Source organism: Salvelinus alpinus, chromosome 16 (genome assembly GCF_045679555.1).
Source record: "Salvelinus alpinus chromosome 16, SLU_Salpinus.1, whole genome shotgun sequence".
Taxonomy (NCBI): domain Eukaryota; kingdom Metazoa; phylum Chordata; class Actinopteri; order Salmoniformes; family Salmonidae; genus Salvelinus; species Salvelinus alpinus.
In genome coordinates this window covers 16,392,242-16,414,313 of record NC_092101.1, presented here as the reverse complement: position 1 = coordinate 16,414,313, position 22,072 = coordinate 16,392,242, and the positions used below count along the sequence as shown (strand labels likewise).

Below are 22,072 nucleotides of genomic sequence, written 5' to 3'. Positions count from 1 at the left end.
CTCCCCTCCTCTATTGCCTTTACAGTGGGGATTTAACAGTATGTTAGGAGGCTACCTAACGGCAGCCAGTCACCAATGTCACATATGGCACAATGAGCAGACAGACAGGCAGACAGACAGACAGACAGACCAAGCAGACAGAGCAGACGCCGACTGCCGCCCCATATTTCACTCACACCAAAACCAGCAACAGTAACGTTATCAAGGCCTTGCAAAAAGAAAGATGGGGTGAAAGAGAAACAAAGAGAGGAAGCTCAACCAACCAGCGACATTTGTTCTGTAATTCTACTGAGCGCCTTCATTAACGCAGCGGCTTGCGTTGTTTCTCTGAACACTGTGTTAGTTATTTAGGAGAACAAGTCAGAGGGGGTTTAGACTCAAGCGTATGCAAATGCAATTAGGCCCATTTGCATACCCGTTAAGCAGATGGCGGGCGTTAAAAGCAGTCCGCAGTCGCCATCTTGGCTGATCAGACAGCTGGCAGACATAGGCAGCCATTTTGTAGGCGCGCGGCACGGCGTTGCCAGGCTGAGACACAGCGTGGCGCCTGTCTCTCTGTGCCAGCAGATTGACGCGGGACTCTTAATACTAATCTGTAAGCCACGCAACTACTCCACAATTCAATTACAACATTATCACACCCTAGGGCATTAAGGTAAGCAATGCCCTGAAGGTAAGCAGCGAAAATAAAAGAGAATTGTCTGTGCTACATTGCTGTGTATACTGTATATTACTCAACAGCGATTATACAACGGGTGGTTTGGAATTCCCATTGCTAGAGCCTATCCTGCCCATGATATACTAGACAACATACACATGGCCAGTGCATTCATAAAAAGTGCCAACATTTACGCTGTTACCTAGCAACACACTACTACTACTACTACTACTACTTTTACAGGTCCACTGTCTCATCTGCCCAGCCATGCAATTTATAAAACTTGATCTCCACTGTAAAAAGCATCTAGACATTATCTCAGGATTTGCAACATTGTTGTAATATTTAAAATTAGATATCTACTCTGTCCCATAGTAATGAACGTATTCCGCATCTTTTCTCAGCCAGTCGAAATCATGAATCAGCATCATTTTATGGATATATACAAAGAAATGTCAATAAAAAAACAGGTAAAACGAAATGAAATGCAGCTAGTTTTCTGTCTTTCCTGCTTCAGTCTGAAGTGATTGTGTTAGCTGTGTGGTTGACTAGCTAGCAAGGGTGGAAGACAGACCCTCCATAGCAACCATTTTTGTATGCTACAATGTTCAACCAACGCTTGGGTACAGGGCAGTCAATACTTTACAGGGCTCCCGAGTGGCGCAGCGGTCTAAGGCACTGCATCTCAGTGCTAGAGCCGTCAACCCAGACACCCTGGTTGGATTCCAGGCTGAACCACAACCGGCTGTGATTGGGAGTCCCATAGGGTGGCGCACAATTGTCCGGGGTAGGCCTCTCATGTATTATTGCTTAACTGTAGCCTGTCTTTGACGGTTTTATTTGTTTAAGACGATGAATATTCCTAACACATTTCACACAGCATTTGAATATACACCCAGCAATTGTCACATGCCATGTCACATCTGTGTAAAAGGCTCAAACAATAGAACAGTGAAGCTGGAGGCCTGCTTACCAAGTGAAGTCTGCAACATTGTGTTGTTTGTAGATCTCACTCTGTGAAGGTGTTCCTGTTTCAGGTCCAAACTATCTCTGTCCCTTTTGTCCTCTCCAGCCCAGAAGTTTTCAATCCCTTTCTTCTCCAATGAAAAAAATGTAATTCAGCTTTTTGTGTGTCCATACAGCACTTACAGTCATTCTTATTTAATCAAATGTTTTCTATTTCTATGTATCTACAGATAGGGCTTCTTGTATAGAAGGTATTTTCAAAGCTTCTTGTGTGGAGAGAATTGTTCAAATATGGAGGAGAAAAGTCACATGAAATAGTGGATACTGTTCAGGCCACTGTTCAGGCCACTGTTCAGGCCACTGTTCAGGCCACTGTTCAGGCACTATATGCTCACCGTCCTTTTCATCTCTCACTCAGGACTCGTTCACTCCTGAATATAGTTCAGCTGTACAGTGAATGGGTTATCAGGGACTACTAAATAACCATCAGACAGTGAACGGTACTGTCTTAAAACCAGCACCTCTTCCTTCTCCATACAGATCAATAACCTCTGCCACCTCCTCTGATAGTAACCTGAGTGGTGAGGAAGAAAACTGGAGGCGAAAAAGATTCTCTCTGAATCTGCAGACGAGAGAAAAAAGTTCAAATTGTCCTTTTATCCTGGTTCATCAGATGTGGAGAGCATGGTGACTGTACAGTACATGCTTGGAGGGGGACTGACGAGAGAGCCCTGTTCAATTCAATATAAGAACTCTCGCTCAAACAGTCAGGTGGAATGAGTAAGAATGAGTAATCAGAGAAAAAAGAAAAAAAAGACCTTTGACGTCCGTTTTTTAGTCTCTCTCTTTCTCGCTGGCAAAGTTTTATCAAGTGGTCATGGACCAGGAAAGCCCCTACGGCGGAACCACACATACAGACATGCTTACACACACACAGATAGAGAGAAAGCGGGTGGTTGAGGGTTAGGATCTCACTGATGTGCTCCATACAGTGGCTGGTTCTGGTCCTGCTACTAGAGGAGGAGGAGAGCGAGAGCTGGCAGCGCTGGGTCCCTGGGCTCTAGGGCCGGGGGCAGTGATGGGCGAACCCTGCTAGCCTCTCTCCTCCATATTGATTTGCTGCTCCGCTTTTCTGAGGAGCATCTTGCTAGCGGGGATGAGAGCCTGCCTCGCCTCCCCTTGCCTCGGCTCGCCTGCCCACTCTGCCGCTGCCTGGCTGGCCCCAGCCGGCTCCCTGAGAACCCGGCACGGAGCAGAGGGCCACGGGAAGAGAGGAGCCAGAGAGCCCATGGCCATCGACAGCTGGGTTCACCTGCTCCCTGGTTCATCATTCACTGCTTCCAAACAGGCATAATTCCTATCCTCTCCTTCTCTTCCTATTTTTCTCTCTGTTTCTCCTCCTCCTCCTGCAAACAACAAGAGACAGGGAGAAAGAAAAAGAGTTGAGCCTAACTTGCAGCATTTTGCCCACAGTATACAGATGTCAATCCTGTGCTTTGATCAGGGAGGTGGAGGGGGGGGGGGGTTGCCATCCTCTCAGTTTGTGATGTGAACTTCATCACCCCCTGAGTAAAGAAAAGCTGAAATGGGAGAATGTTGAGTTAAGTGTGTCAGGCAGGAAGAAACTGCCTGCCAAATGTACTCTGAGCTATTACTCTGACGATTTCCCATTTCCCTCCACACAGCAGTCAGTGACAGCATTTGGCTGATGATGCCCCTCCACACAGCAGTCAGTGACAGCATTTGGCTGATGATGCCCCTCCACACAGCAGTCAGTGACAGCATTTGGCTGATGATGTCCCTCCACACAGCAGCCAGTGACAGCATTTGCCTGATGATGCCCCTCCACACAGCAGTCAGTGACAGCATTTGGCTTATGATGCCCCTCCACACAGCAGTCAGTGACAGCATTTGGCTGCTGATGATGCCCCTCCACACAGCAGTCAGTAACAGCAGTTGGCTTATGATGCCCCTCCACACAGCAGTCAGTGACAGCATTTGGCTGATGATGCCCCTCCACACAGCAGTCAGTGACAGCATTTGGCTGATGATGCCCCTCCACACAGCAGTCAGTGACAGCATTTGCCTGATGATGCCCCTCCACACAGCAGTCAGTGACAGCATTTGGCTTATGATGCCCCTCCACACAGCAGCCAGTGACAGCATTTGCCTGATGATGCCCCTCCACACAGCAGTCAGTGACAGCATTTGGCTGATGATGCCCCTCCACACAGCAGTCAGTGACAGCATTTGGCTGATGATGCCCCTCCACACAGCAGTCAGTGACAGCATTTGGCTGATGATGCCCCTCCACACAACAGTCAGTAACAGCATTTGGCTGATGATGCCCCTCCACACAGCAGCCAGTGACAGCATTTGCCTGATGATGCCCCTCCACACAGCAGTCAGTGACAGCATTTGGCTGATGATGTCCCTCCACACAGCAGCCAGTGACAGCATTTGCCTGATGATGCCCCTCCACACAGCAGTCAGTGATAGCATTTGCCTGATGATGCCCCTCCACACAGCAGTCAGTGACAGCATTTGGCTGATGATGCCCCTCCACACAGCAGCCAGTGACAGCATTTGCCTGATGATGCCCCTCCACACAGCAGTCAGTGACAGCATTTGGCTTATGATGCCCCTCCACACAGCAGCCAGTGACAGCATTTGCCTGATGATGCCCCTCCACACAGCAGCCAGTGACAGCATTTGGGCCTATTATAAAAATTACCATAGCGCTGGTGGAATTCATAAAAATGATCGTCAACAAAATACAGTCTTTACCAATAACAACCTACAGTATATCCCCAACCACAAAAGTCCACCAAGTTTTGGGTATTTTGCTATTGCCCCCCCAAATAACAAAAACTGTGCAATAGAGACAGGAAAACTCTGCTTCACGGCCTTAGCTATTTGGCACATATTGAATGTGGAAGAATGTGAGGGTGTTTGCCAGTGTCATTCTCTAAACTTTGTTAAAAAACACTTGTGCTTTTTGTATTGTCTAAAATTATTCAAATGGTTTCAGCGCCCTCTTATTATGTTAATGGCAGTAGGAGACATTTCTTTATGGACTCTCGGCTCCATTGTGTCCTTCAACTGTGAAAGACCATGGTCAAACTGAACCCCCTCCACCCCATACCTCCATCACACCACTACCACGACACGACCTACAGGCCTCCTCTCTCCTCCTCACCCCACCTCTACTGTGACAAAAAATATAGAGAAAATAAAGAAATACACTTTTGGAGACTCGCTGGGCGTTTGGAAGTTGGGAGTTGGCCGTTGAGGGGAGAGAAAGGGGGACATAGAGGGGACTGAGCTGTTGGGACAAGAAGAGGGGGTGTGTTAGGGGTACGAATAGGGGGAGACCGGGGGAGAGGTGCATGTCTCAGACACAATAATACTATTCATTGGGCTCAGACATGGGTGTTAACTCCCCTCTGCCAGGACACAATGGGGCTCCCCGGCATTCAGACAGCCTTGGTGATATTGTTAGTTCAGGGCTGCATTCCCCCGGCCGCGGGATGAAGCGGACGCATTGTGCCGGGCCGGCAGGATGGATGGAGGGAGGCTTGAGAGGCAAAGAAAGAAAGAACAGGGCGTTTGTCTATCTGTCAGCTCTGAAGGAGAGGGCAGAGGCAGAGGGGAGGGGTACAAGGGGAATGGGGTGGTACGGGGGGAGCTTTCGCCCCATGGCATTGGACTTGTGTTTAGAAATCATGCTATAAATATTATTGAAGCAGCCAAGTGCAGAACTAAAGACCCGTGGAAGGGGGTGGGGAAACGGAAGGAACATAGCGATGAAGGCATGACGCTTTTTCCTAAGAAAGGGGGCTTTGACATGTGGTTTGCATATCGCTATACTGTTTAGACACATTTTGTTACCGCCTTGCCTTGGTAGAGGGAGACCGAATGAGAGAGCGGGAGTGAGACTAAGAAGGGGGTAGAGAGAGAGGGAGTGAGAGAAAGAAGGGGATAGAGAGAGAGACGTGAAATGCAGCGGTTGCCGCGTGTTTTGACACCGGGCTGAGGTGACGATGTCCAACGTCCAACTACCGCGAGACATACTTTCCTCCAGCTCGATAGATACCCAATGTTTCCTCCCCAATCCACGGCTACTATACGAACCCAGAACTGAGACAATACCAAGAGAGTGGAGAGGAGTGATAGTGACAGGTGATAGTGACAGGAGGGACAGTGACAGGAGTGTGTGAGAGTATGTGTATGAGAGTGTGATAGCAGCACAGTGGGCATGGCAGAGAGACTAGGAGAGAGAGCGCTGTGACTAGGAGATCCCGTTTAAAGAAACATGGAACAGATACACAGCAGCCTTTGCTAGCCTCGCTATGATAACACACACACGCACGCACGCACGCACGCACGCACGCACGCACGCACGCACGCACGCACGCACGCACGCACGCACGCACGCACGCACGCACGCACGCACACACACACACACACACACACACACACACACACACACACACACACACACACACACACACACACACACACACACACACACACACACACTGAGAATATGAGAGTGAAAGCAGAAGAGGCTCAGGGGTGAATGATGAGATATGTCATGTGTATATGACACATCTTTCTGTCAGTGCTCATGTTTTTTGAAGATACCATTGTGTTTGAGTAACCAAATCACTGAGGATTCAAATAGCAGGTAGGGAAACAATGACAATGCATTTATATGAGGTCAATCGGAAAGATCAAAAATCAACCTTTGATTCAAAACCTCAGAATTCCAAGAGACGGAATCACGAAGGATGGCAGTGTGTGAATGCGTGGTAGAAGTGATGTCACTATAAAAAGGGACATGGATCGTAATGCGCATGCGGACACACACACTGGATATCTGCACACTATATATATCCAGCTTTTATGAACAGTACTTTGTTTGTTTCCCCTCTGGTAAACTCTGACCAGTGGTTCCCATGGCAACCTTGCCTCCTCTCTCCCTGAGTGTGAGTGTGTGTGTGTGTGTGTGTGTGTGTGTGTGTGTGTGTGTGTGTGTGTGTGTGTGTGTGTGTGTGTGTGTGTGTGTGTGTGTGTGTGTGTGTGTGTGTGTGTGTGTGTGTGTGTGTGTGTGTGTGTGTGTGTGTGTGTGTGTGTGTGCGTGCGTGAGTGAGTGTGCGTGTGTGAGAGAGAGAGAGAGAGAGAGAGGGAGAGAGATGAACAGGGGATCGTGGAAGGCTAGCAGGGAGTGGGGGTTGTTCCGCAAGAGCTTAAGAGCTAAGTATCTCAGATGAACTGTGTAAATGTACATGTGTGTGTATTTACATACCTATGCACAGCCTACATCAAAATGAGGGTGAACATGTATAAATGTTTCTTCCTCATATTACTACAGAACTGCTATTACTAATACTACTTGTGACACAAGCTCACATGATTAGTAAATTCTTGTCATAATAATTTTTTTATGTTGATATTTCAAACATTAATATATGCTTGAGCCTAAAGGATAATCCCTGGAAAGCTCCTTATTCCACCATCACTAGTGCCTGGAACTTACATCCAAACGCAGCCACACAATGTACAATGCCACCTCCATGGGTATCTCAGTCAGTGAGTAGATAAACAGGCCTTTGATGAGACAGAGACCCCTCTCAGGGTGTTATTTGTGGCTGGGGATCTCAAATAGAGCACTACTTTTGACCAGAGTCTAGACCCAGGCCTGGTCTGGGGGCCAGGGGGTTTGATGAGGAGTCGTTGGGCCAGGCAGGGCCAGGGTTGCGCTCTTGTTGGGGGGGGGCAATGCCCTTCAGTGGTGAAGGGGGACCAGGTCTTTGTCCTGATGGAGGGGATTACACCGGCGGGACAGCCCAGACAATGTCTCCCCTCCTGGGAGGGCTGGGCCAACCCGCTCCCCACCAATGACGGGGGCAGTCAACTGCTCACTGACTCAATTAAACACACAGAGAGAGAGAGAGAGAGAGAGAGAGAGAGAGAGAGAGAGACAGACAGACAGACAGACAGACAGACAGACAGACAGACAGACAGACAGACAGACAGACAGACAGACAGACAGACAGACAGACAGACAGACAGACAGACAGACAGACAGACAGACAGACAGACAGACAGACAGACAGACAGACAGACAGACAGAGAGGAGGAAAGGGAGAGAAGGAGGATAAGAATGGAGGAGAGAGAATGAGAGAGAGGGATGAGCAGCATGGGGTGATACTTAACGAGGGGTAGAGGGTAACAGAGAGGGGAGAGGGGAGGAGAGGATGGAGGGGTTTTAGTAGGAGATTAGGGAGGAGTAGATGAAAGGATCAGGTGTGAGGGACGGCAGGAGGGAAAGGAGGAGCGAAGGGTGAGAGAGACCAGTGGCTCAAAGAACAAGAGGACAAATAAAGGAGTGGAGACAGAGAAGAGGGGAATGGTGAGCTAGGTGAGGATGACCCTGAAGGTAAAGTGTGTGAGCCGAAGGCCTTTCTTCATGCACTTCAAAATCAAAGTCCTCTCATTATGCCAACGCACACCCGCCCATTCAAATCCAATGACAAATGCACCAGATAATTCCATTAGGGGGACTTCTTTAGAGGATATTTAGGGGACAGTTAAGGAATCCAGGTAACATAGCACAACAAGGGCACAGACAGATATGGCTCTGCAACACTTAACAGGGATTTGGCAGCCCAGTTGATTGAACATGCCAAATCCCATTTGTCAGAGGGGTGCACGCGTTTGTATCGACACGCTGTAACCTTGTGGCTCCACAGAAAGAGACCTCAGGTGTGTGTGCTGCTAGCAGGCACACAGGCAGGCAGGCAGGAGAGGATGGGTGGGTGTGGGTTCCTTCTCTCTCTCCTACCCTCTTTTCCTCTGCCCGCCGCAGTGGAGGGATCCCCCCCCCCCCCTCCATCCCCAGTGGTAGGGCTGCCAGACAGGAGTGCTCAGCAGCTCTCCGACCGTTATTGATCCTGAGAGCGAGCGGACCGGGGAGCTCCTCTCTCGCTCTCCACAACTTTTCCTTGCTCTCCCCTCACTTCATTTATCAAAGTTAAGGAACTCTTCTAAAAAAGGAAGAGGTGGTCGCCAGGATGTTATCTGACTTCATGAAAGAAATCACCCCTGGGCACTCCAGAAAAAGAGGAGGATGCTCTTATCGGTAGAGAGTAGATACCCTCCATACAAGCACCATGCAATCACAGCCAGACAGCCAACCCACCAATCAGCTGACCAACCCACTCAGAGGCAGTAGAAATAGAACTAGCAGGTGCAGGAGCACCACATGAAGTGACGGAGTGACGGGGGGATGAGAAGAATTGTAGAACATGTATTACTGTACCTGTTCCTGCCAGTCAAAATCTGCAGTGAAATAACACTGTAGGGAAAATGAATGACCAGGATATCAGATGCGTGAATTACCACAGGAAACCTTATTCGCAGCCCCATGCTTTTAGGCTTCAGTTCGACATGCATTTCAACCAATAAGATACTAGAATGTGGTGTCCCTTCTCTGAAAGGACTGGAAGTGGTTCTACTGTGGAGTACATCTCTGGCTCCATTGTTGCTGCTTCTCTCTGCACATAAAAGGCCGGGGGAGTCCAGGCAACAGGAAAATGCACTCCTGGCTGAGTCCTGTCGCCTGAACAGGCTATACGTTCCTGCCTCTTTGTGCTGGGTAATTGCCACAATGCATTTTCTCGTCCAGCTAATTAAGTGAGTCCCTCCTATGTCTTGTTCCTCTCCAGCACCATTTGAGTGAGAGGAAAGAGAGCTGGGAGAGGGTCGTCAGGACTGGTGTCTGTGTCCCTCTGGTTGTTTACAGGTAGAATAGCGGCCTGTTGTCTCAGCAATCAGGGGACATGTGGAAGAAAAAAGAGGGTAAACAGGACAGGGTGGAGGGGGGAGCGGATTGACTGACACCGCACTAGGGAGTCTACTGGCACAGTGCTACTAAAGGGACAATAAGGCAAAACAACATAGCTGTGTAATGTTGGAGGACTGAGATTCTAGAAAATTATAGGAGTCCGTTTATACCTTGAAAACAGTAAAATCAGACCGCTTTACAATCAGATCTGCGCAATATTGATTTTCATACCATTCAATTACAGCTATTTGTTTAACTAGTCTAGTCGAGAAACTGACTTCACTAAATGTGCTCTTAACACAATACAGGCCTTTATTACAACACAGGAAACAGGTGGTCTTTTTTCACTTGCTCACACCATTCAATATCCTTGCTTGGTGATCAGTGAGTCTGTGAGTAACACAACTAGCCTAGGTTATTGGGGACATAGATCAGCAGTCTAATTTAAATTCCACTTTCTAGGAGAGTTGCTATGTGTGTTTCCCCATCGCCCCCTCTCTTTCCATTGTCTAAAGGGCTGCAGCAGTCTTTCACCCCTTAGACCAGGGCTGGCCTGGCTGTCTGAGTCTCTACTCCACTCCAGGACTAACCGCTAGACACATGCACCCCTCGACCCCCCAGCCTCCCTAGGCCCCCAGCACAATCTGAGCCCCTTTCCTTCCCACAGTCAAGTTCCTGCCAAGGCCTTGACAGACAGGGTGACATCACAACCGAGAGGCAGGCAGGGGGTCGCCTCAGCACCCTGGACAACACAATACAGGGCATCTGGCGGGGTGGGTGGGGGGGGGGGGGGGGGGCCAGCACAAAGCATTTACATCCCCCAGAATATGATTATAGTTTATATGGAGGTTGAGACATAAATGTGAGAGCTAAAGAAACAGGAGCAAAACAGATTAGGAATCAGAGAATGATTCAGTGGTGGTAACTGTAGGGGTATAGGAGAGGATGCCAGTCTGTCAAGACTACAGAGGATAAAGAACCAGTTTTGGTGTATAAACATTTGCTTAGCTTTGGTTAGGTTTAGTACTGATGTAATATCAGCAGAAAAATAACAACAGATGATTCTTATCATTCAATAAAGTTGTGAAAAAACTGAGCACATGTGGCTTCATTTTTTGTTTCATATCCGATATGAATCGCATCTCTCACTTCTAATGTACTGACCAATTGATGGTCATCGGACAATGAGGAGAGCAGGTGTCTTGGTGTGTCCTATTTCAGGGCTGTATGCGTCTGTGTGTCTACTCACAGACAGCTTGTTAATTTGGAAAATCTAAGACTGTTGGTCTAGAACTAGACAATGGCTCCAATGTGATAGAAATTAGTGTCAGGGTGCACTCTGTACCCCCCTTCTCTGTCTGCTGGTGTCTGTGTGTGTGCGTACGAGTGTGTATCTGCTCTGTGTGCACACATAAACTAAATGAGCTGTGTGTATGCATTGTATAAGTACACAGGCCCAGTGTATATATTAGCAATGTGACTTGACCCTGGCCGCCTGAGCCAATGTTTTGCGTTGCACTGGGCGTGGGAAAAAGGGGAGACCTCTTTTCACAGATGCTCTGGCCGTTGCATTGAACCAATGGAGGCCTAGACCCCCCCCCTCACCCCTTTCCTATTCACTCCACAGCCTGCTGCCTTTTCAGAGAATAGGCAGCAGGCTCCCCCTCTTCCTAAACCCCCCTTAATAAATGCACCTCACCATTCAGCTCCACGGTTTGTATAGAAATGCTGCCAGAGGCCTACTCGGCTTGTAGAGCATGCCGTTTTCCAGCTGAGAGAGAAAAAACAATATTCTACATCTCCCTCAGCCACTGGGAAAGGGAGCTCCTTGACCCTCCCCAGCTCTTCACATCCACACCCACCGCCAGCCACTCAGTTTTGATACTTCTCCTTACTGTCATTAGCCATCATTTTCTTTGAAGAGAACAGAACTCTCTCTCTCTCCCATTCTCCCTCGCTCTCTCCATCCCTCAGCAGCAGCCAGCCCTACTGCAGATAGACTTTAATTTATGTTAACATACGCCACTACTCCCCATATAGTCGCATGCTACCCCGCCCTCGCTTCCCTCCATTCACTGAATTCATTTGAAGAGATTTATTTCCTATCAAGCCGTATAATGTGGAGGGTATAATTTAAATAAACTTTTAAGAACAGCCCAGCAGAGCAGTTTATGCATACAAATATGTAAAGCTTGGGAACATCTTCTGCAAACAGCGGGCTTTCAAGCGGATGTTAACTTTGAGAACCATGGGTATTTGAGATTAGCTGCTATTGCTAAAACTCAGATCAATCTCCTTCTACCCATAACACATGCAGTATTTGTTTTGGATACCATAATGAATGTACTTCTGAATAACAGTAAAAATTAGAACAAACTACTTTATCTTAAATAGGGTAATTGTGGCATTCCAGGTTAACAACATGTGAGTACTATTTCAGGTTGCAGTTAAAGAGTGCCGGTGGGCATATCAGGCTATCTCTCTACCTGCTGATGGTCTAAACGTCTTTAGGAAGTCAAATAAGTGCTTTGAGTGAGAAGGGGTTGTTCCACAGAACCAGAAAGGACTCCATCTCCTCTGTCCAACATGCCATGACGTTGTAGAGCATGGCTGAATTGGGTTGGGGGTGGAGGGATGGAGAGGAGGAGAGGGGGCTGAAAGAGGAGATATGGTTCGCTGGATCTGAGGCACTGTAAATGAGAGGATTACCGCTTCCCTCCTGGAGCTTATCCATAAACATAAGAGAGAATGGTTGGGTGTGGAAACGCTGCTATGTGTAAAATCACAAATCCTTGGCCTACTCCTCTTCCTACGTACAATTGTAACAAAGACACATATGGAGACATGTGCCGTAAAGGCTATATAAGGCAATCAGAGTGATATGCACGTGGTCTTGCACGGCTGTAAACTAGCTAGCTAATTGTAGCTATATCAATACACATTGTCTCTACTTCAAATTTCCTGAAGTTTTACCTACGCTTTTAGCCCCCGAGCATCTTTTCAACCAAAGCAGGTCTTCATCGATCTATCTATTTTGCAAATATGATATTGACTCCATATGCTATGACACGGGCAGTTCCATTGAGTTGTGGAAGCGGAGCGAGGTTGAGAGGTGGTTGGATAGTATGGATGATAGCCCACAGGCTCTGAAAACTTTCCTCTGATCTTCTGTGTCTGATTCTCAAATGCAAGTCTTCCTATGGGCAATGCTGATATAGAACCCAGGCCCATGTCATAGAATGTGGCTAGGGCCTGGAGGAAAAATGCATTTCTCTTTCCTCTGATGAAGAACTTCCCTTCTCTGTGGACGAGCTCCAGCTCTCCTGCCTCTGTCTACTCTGTTCTCTCCAGGAGGGTTAGCTGTGCTCAGTGGCTCCCTACCATTTACTGACCTGTTAGCTGTTAGCATGCTGGGGCAAATCTCAGGGCTATCACTCAACACTAGGAAGTGAACAGGGGAAAAGTATATAGAGTGACTCACATAAGTAGCTGGTCCTATTTCTATCCATCCACTGGTGCATGGAGCGTAGTATAAAATTGAATCTTTGTACTACATTTCAAGGGCAAAGGTCAACATATTTTCCTCTAACAAAATGTGCCTCACACGGACTATCACTTCAAGTCAAGATATTAGCCATTATAAGTGTATATGACAGCTGAGCAGCCATGTCTCTAGGTAAAGTGTAAAATAATTAAGCGTTGTCTAATATGTTATTGAATATTCAATACCACCACACAAAAGCCTCACAGAGGTCTGCTGAGGGAATTCATTAATTTTGTTTTCACCAATGAAACACCTCATGACTTTTACAATCACAGTGGAAAAACATACACACTACTCCATCACATCCTGGAGCGACTCCAACGCTACTCACAGAGGCTGAGCCCAGCGTGGGAGAGAGAGAGAGGCAGCCACAGAATTTGATGTGCTGAAGAAAGTACTCATTTCTTTTTCAATCTGTGTTTCACAATGCATGTGTGCCTGGAGAATTGCAGCTAAAGTTCACATGGGGAGGGAGGTGACTGAACCCCCGTCTTGCAAAAAACTCACCAGAGTAAAAACAGAGAGAGAGAGAGAGAGGAGAGAAAGAAAAGAAAGAAGGAATAAAATAAGTGCCATTGAACTCTGACTTGAGATTGTGCTGTTAGGGACAGAGAGAGGGAGGGGGGGTGTGTGTGTTTGGGGGGGGGGGGGGGGGGGGGCAGAAGTGGGTTAGGGAGAGAGTTTTAGGGGGAGGCATGGCTTGGGCTGAGGGGAGGAGGGAGGAGGGGGCAGTGGGGGAATTAGAGGGGTGAGGGACTTAGCCACACTCGCAGCCTTTCCACATGAGCACACCTTGCACACACACTCTGCCAAGGTCCCCCAAGTATCTTAAAGGGATAAGGAGCATGGACAAAGGAATTAAAATATAGATTACACAACCAGGCCACCCTACGCCTCATCTGCCAAAACTCAAGAATCAAACAAATTGGATGGGACATTTTAAAGAAGGGGTTAAAGTGAGAGAGGGTGGAGGAATGAGAGTGTAAAAAAACACACTCACAAAGTTGCCAGGGCTAAATGGGTGAGGGCCTGGCATACAGTGCCTTCAGAAAGTATTCACACCACTTGACTTTTTCCACATTTTGTCATGTTACAGCCTGAATTCAAAAATGATTAAATTTAGATGTTTTTGTCACTGGCCTACACACACTACCCCAAGTAGAATTATATTTGAGAAATGTTTATAAATTAATAAAAAATGAAAAGATTAAATGTCTTGAGTCAATAAGTATTCAACCCTTTGGCAAACCGAAATATGTTCAGGAGTAAAAAAGTGCTTAACAAGTCAGAAAATAAGTTGCATGGACTAACTATTTGTGCAATAATAGTGTTTAACATGATTTTTGAATGACTAATTAATCTCTGTACCCCACACATACAATTATCTGTAAGGTCCCTCAGTCAAGAAGTGAATTTCAAACACAGATTCAACCACAAAGACCAATGAGGTTTTCCAATGCCTCGCAAAGAAGGGCACCTACTGGTTGATGGGTAAAAAAACAAAAACAGACATCTATTATCCCTTTGAGCATGGTGAAGCTATTAATGACACTTTGGATGGTGTATCAATACACCCAGTCATTACAGAGATACAGGCGTCCTTCCTAACTCAGTTGCCGGAGAGGAAGGAAACCACTCAGGGATTTCACCATGAGGTCAATGGTAACTTTAAAACAGTTATAGTGTAGTGGCTGTGACAGGAGAAAACTGAGGATAGATCAACAACATTGTAGTTACTCCACAAGACTAACCTAATTGACAGAGTGAAAAGAAAGAAGCCTGTACAGAATAAAAAATATTCCAAAACATGCATCCTGTTAGTAACAAGGCACTAAAGTAATACTAGGAGATGATTTCACCTTTCAGCAGGTCAATAAACTAAAACACAAGATCAAATCTACACTGGAGTTGCTTACCAAGAAGACAGTGAATGTTCCTGAGTGGCCGAGTTACAGTTTTGACATAAATCTGCTTGAAAATATATGGCAAGACCTGAAAATGGTTGTCTAGCAATGATCAACAAACAATTTGACAGAGGTTGAAGAATTTTGAAAAGGACAATGGGCAAATGTTGCACAATCCAGGTGTGGAAAGCTTTTAGAGTCTTACCCAGAAAGACTCACTGCTGTAAACACTGTCAACGGTGATTCTAACATGTATTGACTCAGGGAGTTGAATACTTATCTAATCAAGATATATTAGTGTTTTATATTTCATTAATGTTTTACAAATATTATAATTTTTCTTCCACTTTGACATTACACAGTATTTTGTGTAGATCGTTGACAAATAAATTACAATGAAATCAATTTTAATCCCACTCAAGGGGTGTGGATACTTTTTGAAGGCAGTGTAAATGTTGTTAATATTACTAAAATCATGGGAAATTGATGATGGCCAAACAAAAGTTATCCAAAACTAAATTAATCTGTAATCAGAAAACAAAAATCAAGATGTATCTTTTATTGTGAAGTTTCCGAGCCGAGATCAACCTCAGACTCTGGCCTAACTTAAACAGTTGAACTTAAGTCAGGAGTTAGCTGTTGGTCTACAGTCTTCAACATCTTCTGCCTCACTGGGTCTAAGAAGCCTAAGGTCTGGTGTGTTTCAACTCTGCTGGCATTACAATTTGGGCATTTTATGTGTCCATACAGTATTTGTTAAGCCTAGCAAGTAAAATTGTTGTTATTGTTTCTGAGACACATTTTCTGACACAGTGTGAAATGTTCCCACATGAATGAGAAGTACAGGGCCTCTTCAGAATATAAACTGTTCACCCCCCTCCCCCTCAGAAAATAAAAATACAACTCATTATGAATGCTAAGATAGCATTGTGGCTACTAGTAGGACTCTCACCTCTTCTCCTTGTCCAGGCCCACACAGCTACTGATCTCTCTCACTCAAATGATTTCTCTGTGTTTTTTTGTTTTTCTGGCTTGAGAAGATGGTATATCTGTCCGAGGTCCTGCATCCTGCAAACACAGAAAATGCAGTTGAGATGGTGATGCATCGTAGTCAAATTTCTGCAGTCGTTTTTTTTGTATGCCACAGCAGGCATATTTTCAGGTCTTGGGGTGTCTGAATAAGGGGTATATTGTTTAGCAGTACTGTAGAGAGACCTTTGGGATTACACACATATAATAGAATGCCTCTGATGCCACACACACACACACACACTACAAAACAATAAATTGCTTAATGACACTGAGCCTTCAGTCATCAGATGACCTAGCTGTTGAACATGGACTCCATGAGTAGCTATAGAAGACATCTTGAATAAATAATGTTTAATAACAGATGTTTCCATGTCAATATAGCCTCAATTGTACATACAGGACCAGTAATTATCTCCACTGCATTGGTATAATGCAGCCTAGTTATTATCAAATGTAATATACTATTTGTTACTTTAATAATAATAATAATGTATACATTATTCTCAGAACAAAATAATAAAACATATTGAACGTTTAGAGAACAAGTTGCCTACTGAGATGTATGTGAAAATATAAGATTGTCTTCCACTACAGACCAAGACACAATTATTCACTTGTTGGACCCTTTACACTTACAGCCTCTGAAATATTAGACAAAATAAAATGTAGGCTACATCAAGTAACCAAATGCCTATGCTATGGTTAGGTAACAACGAAAGTATCCGTTCGATGTAGTCCTACATTTCATGGAAACAATGGTAACTTAGGCTATCTGTCGCAAAAATATCTACCGTCCTATATACACATCGACTTTTCAAGTTAAAGCATTACAATCGAACCATAATGCTGGTTTAACATAATGAGGAGATTGTGCTGGTTTAACATAATGTAGGCTACCGCAATATTGTAGTGGAGGAAACAAGAAATGCCACATCATCGACAGAAATGGAAATAGCGTTGAAAGTATAACAAACAAACAAAGATTTAATGAGAATAATGCTGAAATATTGGCTATTTGCTTGAGTGAATTATAAACTATTTTCTCAGAACAACAGAATATTTTGGGGAAATTAAAAAAGTTATCCACAACTTTTGAACACTAAGCAACATAAAATGTAAACGGTATTACAGGCATATTCAGTGTGTTCTTTATCAGATCATGTATACCAGGATACTTCTCAATAGCCAATAGGAAAAGTATTCCCATCAAACTAGCCATGATAAATGAAACTCTGAGAACTGATGCAACATAACGAGGAGATTGTGCTGGTTTAAAATTGAGTAGGATTCAAGCTGACCCGCGTGTTTGAAACTTTAGGCTACTTCACCCCCATCACAGTCACGTGTTTAATTATGTCGAGAGCACGCTCGCCCAAACTGTGCAACACACAACACATTCCATTTCGATGGGCATACTAAAATGGATGCTTACATTTACAGGTTCTTGTTTAATCAGAAAGATGCATGTTATAGTCTTATATTGTTGTATGCTACAGCAGGTCAGGTGTTCTACACGTTTTCGTGCTAACCCAGGCCTAAAATTGGCCCAACTGACATCAATTGTTCCATACTAGTAAACATATTCTAATAAGCTTTTCGATGTTATACAGTAAAATAAAATGTAGTATCAGGTCTATGTAATGTGTGAAACGTGGTTTATGGGCCTCGTGACAATTTGCATTTGAGTTGAGGCACTAGGCTTTCAAGTTGGCCCTGTCATAGATATTAAAATAATGGTAATCTTCAACCTTTCCATTGGACACAAGGTCCGCACACAAGCTATGCACAGAGTCACACACTGTTAGTTCCTCTTGTTGATCCAACATAAAATGCTGAAAGATAACAATGCACCCAGCTTTCAAAAAATGTGGCACCATCCTTAGCATTGACAGTAGAACACGCATACCAGCCTTTCATTTTTTCCATTTCGTTGCATGGGTCAGAGGCTGTTGCTAAGCTACCAAACTCTCAATTCATAAGTTCATAGAGAAAAGTAATAGGTCATTTGCTTGCTTCTTGAGGTGAAAATAAAAATAAACATCGACTTTGTAAATTCATGATGGCACCAATGTGAACCTGTGGCTGATGTCAATCAACAATGCAGACAATTAAAGTCTAATAATAAGTAGTATAATAATAATAATAATTAATAATAAAATAGAAAATAACTTCCTATGAGTAAACTTACAGTACAAGGGTTTGAGGATAAACAAAATATAATGGACTCATTTCAGGGAATTCAGTTATTAGCCAATTAAACGAGTTTTTGCTTATATTCATCCTCTGACAGCTCATCGGGGAGTTGGTGATTACAGACAATAGGTAGCGTTTAAAAACAATTCAACCATTGATATATTGAATATGCATATTGGATCCTTTTTGTATACCATGGGGAGAGAATAAACCAGAACAATATAGGATTTATTTGCTACACAGAACTATGACCCGGACATTGTTATGCAAACAATGAAGCACTATGGGTACATCCACAAACCCTTGAACATCCACCATCCACCCACCCTCACCAGCTAAAGAGTCCAGTATAGTATCATGTATGATGACACTATAGGTCTACTGATATTATCTACTGTATAGGTCAGTTTTTTCAAGATGGCAACATGGCTTTACATCCTAATGTAAACCTTAAACAATTGTCCCACACTGTAAATATGATATCTACCTTGTTCAAACACACCAAACAATAAGAAAAAAAAGCTGGCGGAGCATACAATGTATGGAACATACATTCAGACAGTCATCATATCTGCAAAAGGTAAACACACAGCAAGATACTGGACGTGGACACACCAAATGCATTGAGTTATCAGTGTCCTGTAAGGCTGCACACCAAACGTAGGCTGATAGCCACATTTCCCTTCTGCAACAGAGGTTAGAAATACACCTCATGTATACACAACCATCTTCCCCCTCCTTTCTGATTGGTCTCCAGCTATGTGTCTGGAACACTCTCATCTACTCTCATATCTTTTTGTTTCTCCATTGTAATCAAATGCAGCATGGATTTGGGGGAGTACAAATGTATTTTCATCTAGATTTCATCTCGGCTGCTTATGCCAGGTGCCGAGACAGAGACAAGCCTCCATCTGCTGGGGGCCCTGGTGGCAGCCACTCAGACATACAAGACCATACAGACACATATTCATGTGGGAAAACTTCTAGCCATGCTCTCAGGCACACCACACACTGCATTTCAATCTCAAAGGAGCCCTGCCTAGATCCCTCATTTATTAGGCCTCAGCACTACATGAATTTCACTATGATTTGTCTGTGGGTGGTGTGGTGTGGGCTGTTTAGGTCTTAAATCACAGACTACTAAGGTGTCTGGGCTGGAACCAGGAAGGAAGCAGTATTAAACTGATAAGATGTAAATATGGTATTAAATGTAGAGGGGATTCAACGTACATGAGTTGGGTTGCGTCCAGAGAGGTATGCCGCTGAATGATTTATCATAAACGTATACACACTGGAATAGATGGTTTATCTTAGTACCATTGGTAATGTGTAAATAGTGACCCATTTTCAAATGTGTAATATTACAGACAAAGAATAACTGAATTTAAACCTCCCAAATTGGCATGATTTTCCATCAGCCTGCAATTTCAAAAAATAGACCAGAGCTTACATTGCCTATATTTTGGGTGACTTTGCTCATACCTGAAACAGTGCAAAACGAACATACCATAGCAGCAAAAGCCATAAATCAGTATCCTAGAGCTAAACATAGTGAACACAAGAGTAACCTGTATCACATAGCCACATGTCAGAGTTAAACTTGAAGTGTTCCATGTAGAAAATATAGTTCAAATCTGGGCCTACATCCTCAATGAACAACCCACAGCCTAATAAACAAAGGCCTGTAAAAGAGCCTGGAGTATCCTAGGTTACTCCCCAGCTATAACCACTGGGCCAAGCCCTGGGTTTACTGCAGCAGGATGGGTCAGGCAGGTAGGCCTAGCTATAACCCTCTACTGTGGTGCAGTCTCCTCTCCTCTCCTCTCCACCCCTGTACATGGCGACTAGGAGTGAATGAACGGCAGCCAGCTTGTTTAAAATTCAACAGGCCACTGTAAATCCCATCTCACGACCAGGGAGTGCATGGGACTGGACTGGATAGAGCCTCAGTGAGATCGATGACGGACACTTGTCCATCCAAAACAGGTTGACATAAATACGCCCTGCAATCGGGTCATCTCTCACCACCCAGCCAACCCTGGCCCTGGCGGCATTATCTGACACCCACAATCACCTCCGATTCACTCAGCGGTCAACGTTGGGAGTCCAGAGAGCACTCACAGCCTACCTGTCAATTATACACATTCCTCTGTGTATTTACTGCCATGCAGGCCTCACTGTTATGGCCATCCTTAATCAGATCAACAGCTGTCAGTGACAGTAACCAGCCTGTAAACGGTATATTGCCAAAGCTAAACACACACAACTCAAAGTACAGTGAGTTACCCAATGATTAAGGATGCTTTACCTTTATACGGCCATATTAACACATATTTATGCGCCGCTCTTTCTCACCACACTTCCTAGAACATTCGGATTGGACCGGCCCTGCATCTTGGTTTTAGTAGACCTACTTATGGGTCAGCATCATCATAATGTGTATTGTGTGTAGAACAATGCATGTTTCCTTGTCTGTACCCATCTGTAGGCTTCATGGAGGGCTAGATGTTATCTCTGGAAGCAGGGCACACAGAAAACTGACATTTTGTTTTCTCCTCTGAGGGTCTAGCCTTTTCTAATGAGAGCATCATACACAAGGCCAAGGTGATGATGGTACAAACATCTTCACATTGTTCCTTTAGCCCAAATGAACATAGGCCTACCAGTTATTAGACTATACAGAATAATGCTGGTGATGACAATGCTTGGCAAGATGCAAACCAGCCTAATCCAACAGCAATGCAGCAGCAACACTGCCTCAATGACCTCATTCCTGTGGGTTGAAATTAGAAGCAACTCTTTAATATGTCTAGGCATTCCACTGTGGCCCCTTATCATCAACTTTAAGACAGAAAATAAAAAGGGCATGCAGTCAGATTGCTCTCTGATCTGAGAGGCACAGCTGCTTGCCAACATACTGTAGCTACAGGCCAGCCATATGTGCATTAGGTCCGATTGTTATATTCCGATTGTTATAGTCTACTGCTCAGCAGGGCACGTGACTCACTAGACAGGACCAATCGGTTGAAACTGTTCTCTTTTACCGTTTCTTCTCACACCCGGGTCATACACCGAACCCCAATTACATAATTAATGAAATATACATCATGCAAAATCACTTCAATTAATCATCATTAGGCAACAGTATCCGCATATATAGATTCCGGGTACCACTGTCGCGACCACCCCTCATCACTGTGTTTGAATGGAGTCAATCTCCGATAGAAACGATTATGCGATTCTGTCCAACGTCTCCCCATACATTTCCTGGGAATGGCATTCCAGGCTATTAATCCGATTTGAGGCAACATTTATTACATCTTTACCCCCCCCTGGAACAGCGGCGTTTTCCGGTGCTTTCAGCGGGCACAGCCTGCTTTTAGTTCCTGGGCTCGGTGCCTTCCTCCGACATCCCCCGGTCCAGATTCGCTTCGCTCCATTGGTGGTTCCTGAAGTCTGCAGAATTAGTTTATACATTCGGTTCTCTAGCTTTATGATATCACATAAACTCATACAGCTAGATAACCAAAGAGAGAAACTAACCCACGTCTCTTAAAGGGACCGCCGCGTGCCCGATGCTGCTTCAGTGCTTCTGTTGTGGTCACATGGAGCCATTACATTCGCTTGTATGCAGACGCGAGCTCTCGCTATCAAACACGCTCTGTCGCACAGACACACACACACACACACACACACTTGCATGAGCGCGTGCGTGTGTAATAGGTTACGCTATAAGGCCCGGTTTCAAGAGCTTGCTTATGTATACGTGAATGTATTATTTATGACTGTAATATTAAAATTCTTTGAATAGGCTGAAATGAGCGTGGTGGACAGTGTACACAATCTCATCATGCGTAAACTAGCAGTCATCAGAGAAAAAGCAATGCTTCCCTACATGCACATGCTCCCAAAACTACCATCCC

The 22,072-nt window shown here is 45.0% G+C and overlaps 1 long non-coding RNA gene across 12 annotated transcripts in view; it reads right to left on the bottom strand.

The window, feature by feature from the left end:
* The window catches only part of LOC139540955 (uncharacterized), a 50,696-nt gene that overhangs the window by 13,358 nt on the left and 15,266 nt on the right, over positions 1 to 22,072 (bottom strand). For 11 of the 12 annotated variants that reach the window (XR_011668295.1, XR_011668298.1, XR_011668296.1 and 8 more), the window contains 2 exons: positions 15,877 to 15,992; positions 1,632 to 3,030 (listed from right to left, as the gene is read on the bottom strand). This is a non-coding gene — a long non-coding RNA (uncharacterized lncRNA). Of the gene's footprint in view, positions 1 to 1,631; positions 3,031 to 15,876; positions 15,993 to 21,475; positions 21,602 to 22,072 lie in introns of those variants that run through there. The other variant, XR_011668304.1, reaches the window with a different exon arrangement.